Source organism: Trachymyrmex septentrionalis, unplaced genomic scaffold (genome assembly GCF_001594115.1).
Source record: "Trachymyrmex septentrionalis isolate Tsep2-gDNA-1 unplaced genomic scaffold, Tsep1.0 scaffold127, whole genome shotgun sequence".
NCBI classification, from domain to species: domain Eukaryota; kingdom Metazoa; phylum Arthropoda; class Insecta; order Hymenoptera; family Formicidae; genus Trachymyrmex; species Trachymyrmex septentrionalis.
This window is the reverse complement of record NW_017304406.1, coordinates 1,103,620-1,112,564: the sequence shown is the minus strand read 5'-3', so window position 1 is coordinate 1,112,564 and position 8,945 is coordinate 1,103,620. Positions and strand designations below refer to the sequence as shown.

General features: G+C 38.9%; 1 long non-coding RNA gene across 2 annotated transcripts in view; it reads right to left on the bottom strand.

Moving 5' to 3' along the window:
* Positions 1 to 7,845: 7,845 nt before the first annotated feature.
* Positions 7,846 to 8,945, bottom strand: part of LOC108756474 — a 1,795-nt gene continuing 695 nt past the window's right edge. For both annotated transcript variants that reach the window (XR_001939834.1, XR_001939833.1), the window contains exons 2-3: positions 8,412 to 8,555; positions 7,846 to 8,252 (exon numbers count right to left, since the gene is read on the bottom strand). This is a non-coding gene — a long non-coding RNA (uncharacterized LOC108756474). The remainder of the gene's footprint in view (positions 8,253 to 8,411; positions 8,556 to 8,945) is intronic.

Sequence of the window (8,945 nt, the reverse complement as noted above, 5' to 3'; positions counted from 1 at the left end):
CTCTCTCTCTCTCTCTCTCTCTCTCTCTCTCTCTCTCTCTCTCTCATCTCCTGCACGTGAGATGAAACGTGTGCTGTGCGCGCGTGCACGCGTGCATACGCTTGCGCGAATGCACGGCAAGACGAGCGTCCGCAGGTTCCGTGTACACCATCGGGAACCTATCCCAGCGTTTGGAATCGCCGTGGTGTTTCCAGCCAGGCCGTCGTCGGACGATATATTTATTAATAGTCGCCGCTTTGACGATGAGACGCTCTCTCTATCGGGTGACGATGGGTCGTGCTCTCCCCTGACGACGGCGATCGAGGGTGAATTATGCGGATACCCAGTGACGTAAAGTGTCCAAGGTGCACACATACTTCTCTCTTTCTTTGTATATCGAAGAGAAAAAGATGATCATTTTGCTCAACCTGATATTGTATCGTGTACATTTGTCTTTTGTGCTTATCAAAAGAATTTTCTCAAAGTGCATACTTAATATAAAAAGTTGTAAAAGAAAAGACAAGATAAGATTACGTGGGCATAGGAAAATGAAACAGACGGTCTTTCGCAGGTCAATAGACGCATGCCCTGATGCAGGTCTCGAAATAAGAGTCAATCTTCTGTAAAAACACTAATGTACTCTCTGCGAGTACAGAGAGTACAATACGTTCGTTCATATTCTATCTAGATAAAGATACTTAGGTCGATATTCACCCAAGCAGAACAACAAGTCACGATAACGTGAAATGGCATTAAAATGAATCGAAAATGATTAAAAAATGATTTTTAATGATGATTTTGAAGTCATTTTGACATTATTTTGATACCATAATGACTTATTGTTCTGGGTTCTAGTCGCTTCTTATTTAGAGATCGTCTTAAATAATGTCTTAAGATGCTAATTCTGCTTTGTTATTGACTTGTGACTACTTAAGACTACTTAAAATAGTCTTAAATGTAAGATTCGACTGAATACCGGTCTTAATCTTTATTGTATGAGGTTGAACCTTATGCGATCTCTGTGCAAATATTTTAAGACGATAGAGAAGGAACACTATAAAAGAAATTACCGAAACAAAGACGGATGTTCGTGCTCGGGGACGTAAACAAGGATGACTAGGTCAGGGCCCAACATATAATATCATGGCCTGTCCCGTCGGAAGTGCAAGTCATTACTAACTTATGTCTTCAGGAGGAATTCGTACAAGTGTACAAATTCCATCTTAATCAAGTTTTTGAAATAAACTGATAAATGGAAGAAAGACAATATATCTCAAATAGATTTCAGAATTTTTAATAACGCAGATCACATAACTAATTTTTTTCCTTCTGACGCGTTCTCTGAATGGAGTTCTTTAGGTATATATTTACGATTCTTTTGCTATTTTGTTTTTGTTGAACCAAAATTTGAAGTCTAGAACTTAAATGTGACGTTTTTTCGTTATGCAACCAGAAGCAGTCACGGCTAAAGCTATCTTCGTCTTCTGATCCCTAAAGACGAAGATGGCGTTAGCTGTGGTCACTTCTGGTTGGAAAAACCGCCCATGGATAGTTTAGTGTTTATATGAAATAGTATTGTCGATATTCTGAATTGTTCAGAAGCGAAAAAGAATGACTCTGAATTGCATGTATGGTGTCGAGTGACATCACCGCCAAGTTTAATTATTGAGATGCTTTGTCGCATTATCACTTCCTATTGGCAGCCTATACAATGACTTGTCTTGACAGAAGCATTGTTATCTCTCTAGGTTTATATCTCAATAACATATATATATATACATATCTTATACATCATGCGTGCTACTTTCCTTCGTAGAAAAGAGTCTCTAATCTCGCGCTCGAATTTTTTAACTTGCAATCTAAACTGAGTTTTTATTTTATTATACTTTTTCAATTTTACTTTTCTCTATTTGTAATTTATTCCATTTAATTGTGTGACAATTTTAAAAAATGCGTCTGACTCTTACGATGCCCTTTATTTACTGTCATTTATTTTGTATAGGAAGAGTCCTTCAATCTGTTAAACGAATTTTTTAACTCATCTCATCTTTCAATATAGATTTATAAATATTAACGGGTCTTTATTCGTCCAAGATCTATGCAAATAAGACATAAGTTTCTCGAAGGAAAACATTATATAAAGTTCATAGGATGTGATAATAAGTTTATTTTTGCCCATCTTGTTTCGCGTTCATTCAGAGCAATTCAGCATTTCGTATGAATATAGCGGTACGATTCGCACAGTAAAATCGCAATCGCGGAAACCAAACGGAATTCCACTTGCATTGCGTTACGCCGCATTCTCTTTGATCGGAGCCTCCTTGTACTTTCTAATTATGCTTTTGCTTCTTGCACGCGCGTAGGTGCCTCGGTAACGAACGACCGACGATAACACGGCCCGTGATTTTTTCGTAACGCCATTTTCTCCAAAGTCTGCTTTTTTTCTACGCCACTTTCGCGTTTATGAGCTTATTACGGTTCCTATGAATGCATACCGCTTCGCTTATCACGATTCATTAATCCCGTGATTCTATCTAGATTTACGTGAGTATCTTTATCAGGGTATCATTAAGTACATTACGTTATTCGAAAGTATGTTATATTACGTGAAATTATATCATGGAATATTCTAGGTGAGAACCGTGTATATCCTCGTAGAATATACAGGCTGAACTAGAAGAATATAGGTAATATCTATTTGAACGAATGAAAATTCAAGAACGCAAGTAATAAGTTCTCTCTTATTATTCGAACTTTACGTTTAATGATATAACAATGAAAATTAAGATTTTATCGAGGTCGTTTTACAACGGTCTTCAGCTCATTATTATACGGAGTGGCCATCGCGCCGGAACTGGTTGCGGAATCGGCCATGCCTGTTACATGAATAAACTATCGTCACGTCGCCACGTTACGTAAGGACGCGCAGTCGCCAATGCATAGAATGCACAAGATCGCCAGGGCGCATTGATGACTGCCTCGAAGACAGTGGAACCTACAAGACGACGATGATGCGGCAATCGAAGGTGAGTGGAGATTACTTTGTTGCCTTAACAGGATCCGTTAAATAAGCGAAAAATCAGGCAGTGCCTTGAATCGTAATTAGCCGCAATCATATTATTTAACTCGGCACATTATCATGCATTATAAATTATGCTTATCATATAAATCATGTTTTTTAAGTACAGCGAAAGAAAGAAAATACTAAATTTGAATAAATATTCGTTTGAATAGTTTTAAATAAATATTTGCTAAATATAAACAGAATTTATTTGATACAAGAACCGTTAATTTGATTTAACTGTAATTTCTTTTTATTGAATAAATATTTATTTGCTGTTAGTAAATGTTTATTTAATTTAAAGAAATATGTATTAAGATTTACATTTTTCTTTTTTTTTTTTTTTCATGTGCATGCATAATACGGATTATCCAAACTATTTTACTTTTTCATTATTTAACTTTCGTAAATCCGATGCGTCACGATTATATATTTCTACTGATATTAATTCCGCTTGACTATAAATCGAGACTCCGACTCAAGTGCCTCCAGCGAGTCTGGATACCGACGCCGAGGGTGGGCGCGCGACCGAGGAACTCGCCGCCACGTCGTAACTCTCCACCTTCGACAGCGCCGTTATTGTCCGCAACTTTGCCTCTCGATGGCACCGATCGATTCCTCATCGTGCAACGTAATCGTTTGATTGTGACGGCGACGAGCAGACGACTCGACTGGGCGACAATGCGTTCGTCACGTTCCTCCTCGCGAGTTTACGCATAATATGTCGACTTCACTTCGTGTCGTACGATATTGTATACTTTCACGAAAGCTATTAAAACTGTTATTTTTCTTTTTTCGTTTAATTTTAAATAAATTTTAATACGATTCTGAAATCGTTGATAAGTAGAGACGAAATCATTTAATTTTAAATTAGATGGAAAAATAATCTCGTTTGGATTCTTTTTTTTTTTGTTTAGTTTTAAATAAATTTTAATACGATTCTGAAACGTTGCGATGTTTGGATTCTTTTTTTTTTTTTATTAGATTCTACTCCGACAGTATACCGCATCCACAATTTTCCGTTTAACAATTCTACAAGGAATATTCTGTATCTCGCTGTCCATGAGATTAGTCATAGCGCCGTAAATCTCGTTTGTGAAATCAATGAATACGCGGTATACGCGTATGCGAGATTCGATCTGTTCGCTCAGGGACAACAATTGATTTTTATCTTCGATCATACGACTGCGGTTTTTCCTCTCACAGTGGAAATCGATGATACGTAAAGGTGCGTCCTTCGCTCGCGTAAACGCGCGCCACGTAACGATACCGCGGGTGACGCCGTATCTCTCTCTCTCTCTCTCTCTCTCTCTCTCTCTCTCTTTCTCTTCCCGCGTTCCCTATATTAAAGAGAACTAACGCTTATATTTATCCCACTCTCATTGTGCCCGCACGCTGCAATTTTCTTTCTCCCCACGGTGAGTTTCCTTTTTGCACTGTCGCGTAAGCACAAGCGCGACGAGTTCATCCGGCTATTTTCCGTGGAATTTCTTCGCTTCGCCATGTGTCTCCTGCTTTCGTCTTTTTGCCGTAATTTTATTTGTTCGTCCATTCGTCGTAGATTTTTCTACGGCTGCTGGAAATTACAGTACGAAATAAGCGTGAATACAATTATCTATCATACTTGTCATTTTATTATAGATATTAGAAAGCGGAATACTCGCGAACTCCCAGCGTCGAGTGGAGAAAAATAATAATAATGATTATCAACAGCTCCGCGATTCATAGTTCCCACTCATTGTCAGATTGATTCAACAGCACTCGAGTGGGCAGCGAAAAAATGCGAGTGCTTTATGTAACTCTTTATTAAACGACGCAGTCTCGCGGTCTCTCAGGACTTCCCATTAGACAGTTTCTAATAGATAATGGACAACGTTTCCTTGATAAGTTTTTCTTGCAAATTAACACGGTTAAATTTCGCTCCCGATCGTTCCCGAACTTCTCTTTCGCTCGTCTTGACCTGGTGAAATCTCGACTGGTAGCTGCCGCGCTCTGAAACAAAGTATAATCCGGAGGTTGTCTACTTCGGAATAGAAGAATTCACCTAAACTCGGTGACCCCGCGCTGTAGGGAGAGAGAGAAAGAGAGAGAGAGAGAGAGCAGACCCGGATTTCCCATTAGGCTAATCATTAGGCTCCGCGAGCGCACGATCCTAGAGCATATACCTAATCTTCGTGAATACGTCGATTAAGGCGAAATTGCCCTCGTCCGCGAGACACAGTCGGGCATTTATTCGAACGAAAATCTACATCCTAGAACCGCGAACGCGGTTCTACCGAACGAGCACGTGATGTGTGTAATTACAGTCTGTTAACTCGATCGTTACGCATTTGACATAAAATATAGATTTGGATTTTACAAAGGAAACGGAATTGCAAAGACGAAAACGTAAAATACGTCTCCCGCAAACGAAATTATCGTCCGAACTTTTGAAACGTATTCTCCCTCTGAATTGAAAAAGCAACTTACATATATTTCTTCATTCATCCGCGGCTATTTTTTTTGCTTTAAATCAATTTTAGGATAGTTAACGGAAAAGAAAAATGTTAACAGAAAAAAAAAAAAAAAAATGTATTTGGTCCACGGAAATTCATGTACGTAAGAAATTTTGTCGCGCCTGTTGTTCCCCGTTGTTGCCTTGAGATCTTACACGCTTCGATATTCGAGAGATTCACCTGTTTACTAAAACATCTGTTCGACCCTTTCGGGCGCGAAGGGATTCTAATATCCGTCCGTGCGTCCGGCTGTGCATGCGAGATCACGGACCGAAGGGAAGCGGAATCTTCTTCGCGTAAGAAGAAAAATGAAGAACGAAAGAATCAGGAGCATCCTGGCGGTGCGGGATCCCTAATATAATAATTGGCGATGCGTGTATAGGGCACTTCGCTTCGTCCGTTTCTCGTGTACGGCGAGGGTCGTCTATCAGACGCCGAGAGAATATAAACGCTGGAAGGGAGAAGGAGTATCCTGTGCTGCTTAGATTTAATCGCTCCAATTGGGAGAAAACCTGATTCCGCGCGACTCCTCGAATCCTGCATCTCGCAGAAGCGCAGGTCACTAGTTCAGAAATCATTCCGAACAAGCATCGAGAAATCTGGTTGACTGAGTAAGATATTCTCCGTGACAATTAAGGTAAATATACACCAGTGGTAAATATATAGTGAATAAAATAAATCAATGGTTGGAATAAAATGAGAAACCGTTTCAAATATAAAGCCTTTAATGGTATGCACGATTCTAAATTAATTTGATATTAAATTTTTATAAACAACAAATTTATTTCATGCATATCTTAATATTGAAAATTTTGTATCGCTTTGTATCGAACAAATTGGGTCAGGTTCACTAACTGGTATTTATCTTATATATCTTCTTATTAGTTTTATTATTAAGCCGTTTATAATCTAAATACGTTTATGTCAATTGTTTATTACATTACATTTGTACAGTTCTTATATATTTTGTTTTGTGTTTATTTAATTATATTATACTTATTATTTATATTCAATCTTATTCTTATTGTAACCCTTCTCAACATAATTTCAATTAATTTGTATCACTTGAACCATATTACAATATATGTATTACACAATCATATATATATTTTCTCAATAGAAACTTGTAATTGTTTTATATATTAATATACGCCGTTCTACTTCTTCTTATTTTATGTATCTATGACTATTATCTTTAATTAAATGTATTATGCGTCGACTCTTTTTCGCCGTTCACTTTGTTTATTTTGTTTATGCATAAAGAGTCTTTATACCGTTGTTATTTTCAATAGAAATTGTTTAAAAAACACAAAACATTGATATACCGTCAAGTTAAACCCGTCGCTGATAATTTCTTCGACAACGCATTAGTTTGTGAAAAATTTCGTTGCAAGGTAAAAGTCGACAATTCTTTTTATCAACAATATTTTAATTTCATTCCTTCTTCTTTGTCGCTTAATCTTATTTAATTCCAAGAAAAGTTTATATTGAGTAAGGAAGTTTATTCATCCGACAATTTCTCCCTTAAGTGACCGTTTACCGCGTGTTTCGTCTATCTTATCCCCATCTAAGAAATATCTTCGGCGGAAGGATCCGAAGGGATTAAGGGGATATAACGGTCGTAAGTTTCTGCTCCCTCGAGTCGACTCCGGCGTTGGCGCGGTAGCATTCCGATACGAAGAAGCTCATCGTCGTCGTCGTCGTCGGCGGCGGCGGCGGCGTCGCGTGAAAGTTGTTCACTTCCTTCTCCACCGTCGTTCTCCAACACCGATACCACCATCGTGCATTCACTCCACCACGTTTGCAATGAGACCATCGGCCGCACGAAACGGCCGCGTTATCTGCTCATTGGACTCCTTCGATTTGCCAATGGCCGGGATAGGGCTACCATCGACGGCACCGACCGACGACCGACGACCGACACGACCGTGTGCTAGAAAGCCCGGCTGCAAAACCAAGCCGTAACCTTAGGGGCTAGGCCAATCCGTGACCATGTCACCTTCGTCTTGCGCCCGCGCCGCTTCGCGTTGACCTTCTCGCCTGGTCGTCTCGATTTTCGCAAAAGATCGCACCTTGATCTCTCCTCGGACGAGCGATTTACTTGGAGGGTAAATCTGTACTTGGACATCTGTATTTATTTCTGACGCAACGTCGTAACGTTTATCTAATGAGCCGTTCGCAATAATATACTTTACAAACACGCGATCAAGTAGAATTAAATACGATATTAAATTACACGTAATATTGTATTTAAAAGGATTTTATTGTACACCACTGTATACATTATACAGGATGTTTACAAAGGTCGGGGCTAAACTTGACAGTGATAAAATATACGAGTTCAATGCTCATAATGTTAGAAAATAATAAATATTCGCGACTGTTGGAATAGAAGAAAATAAAGTTTAGAATGCCTTGTGTATTTCTACTTTTACTTTCTGTTATGCGAACGTTACGCGAGGAATTCGCACTCTTCTTTTGAGATGTCTGGAATTGTGTAGCCTTTACATAAATACATAAATCGTCATTGAATGGTCGGATCTTGGTACAAAGCTTCGTTGAGCTCGTGCAACTTCGAGTAATATCCCTCTCAGGCGCGAATATGCAGCGTTGGCATCTCGTGATTGCCATCTCGACGCAATCGGGGGATCCGACAGGATCTTCCAACAATAACGGGGGGAAATAACTCGACGGAGGAGCCTCCGTCAAGGATCAATCTGAAACCGACGTCGTCCGATAAGCGAAACGGAAGCTAAAAAGAAATAGGATTAATTAGCAGGATTATCGAGTTTCGTCGCAAGACGATTGGGCGCGGAAGTGCTCGATTCTCCGGAGCTCCGAAGGTTTCAAAAGTAGTGGACACTTCGAAACGGTACCGGACGCGGACACCGGCAGGTGAATGACGCAAGCAAGGATGACTCTTCTCATGGTTATCCCCTCTCGGGCCTCGCCTTTTCTTCCTGAGAAGGAACGTCGCAGCTGACACTTCGCGTTTCTCTGTCTATCCGTCGGCGCGTCGTCTATGGGCGTGAAAATTGCAAAAGTGTCAAATATACAAGATACAAACGTTGAAAATAACAGAAATTCTATAATTTCGTACTAATAGTCCAGCAGTTTGGGAGATAGAAATTGAAATAAAAGCCGAACAATAAATGTACAAATGTATTTTTAATATTAGGTTAAGTAAAAAGTCATCGCGTTTTTTTAAAAAACATCTATCAGTAAAAACCGCAATTATTTTTTTACCAACAATATAAATATATCTTGATAGAGTAAAGTTTCAGCTTTAAAAATCTCTTTTTTAAATTATACGATACGACAATTTTTAATGGAGTTATGAGCAATTAAAGTCAAAATAATTCTTTTATTTAATCCGCGATAACTCAGTAATCAAAAGTCGTAGGAATATT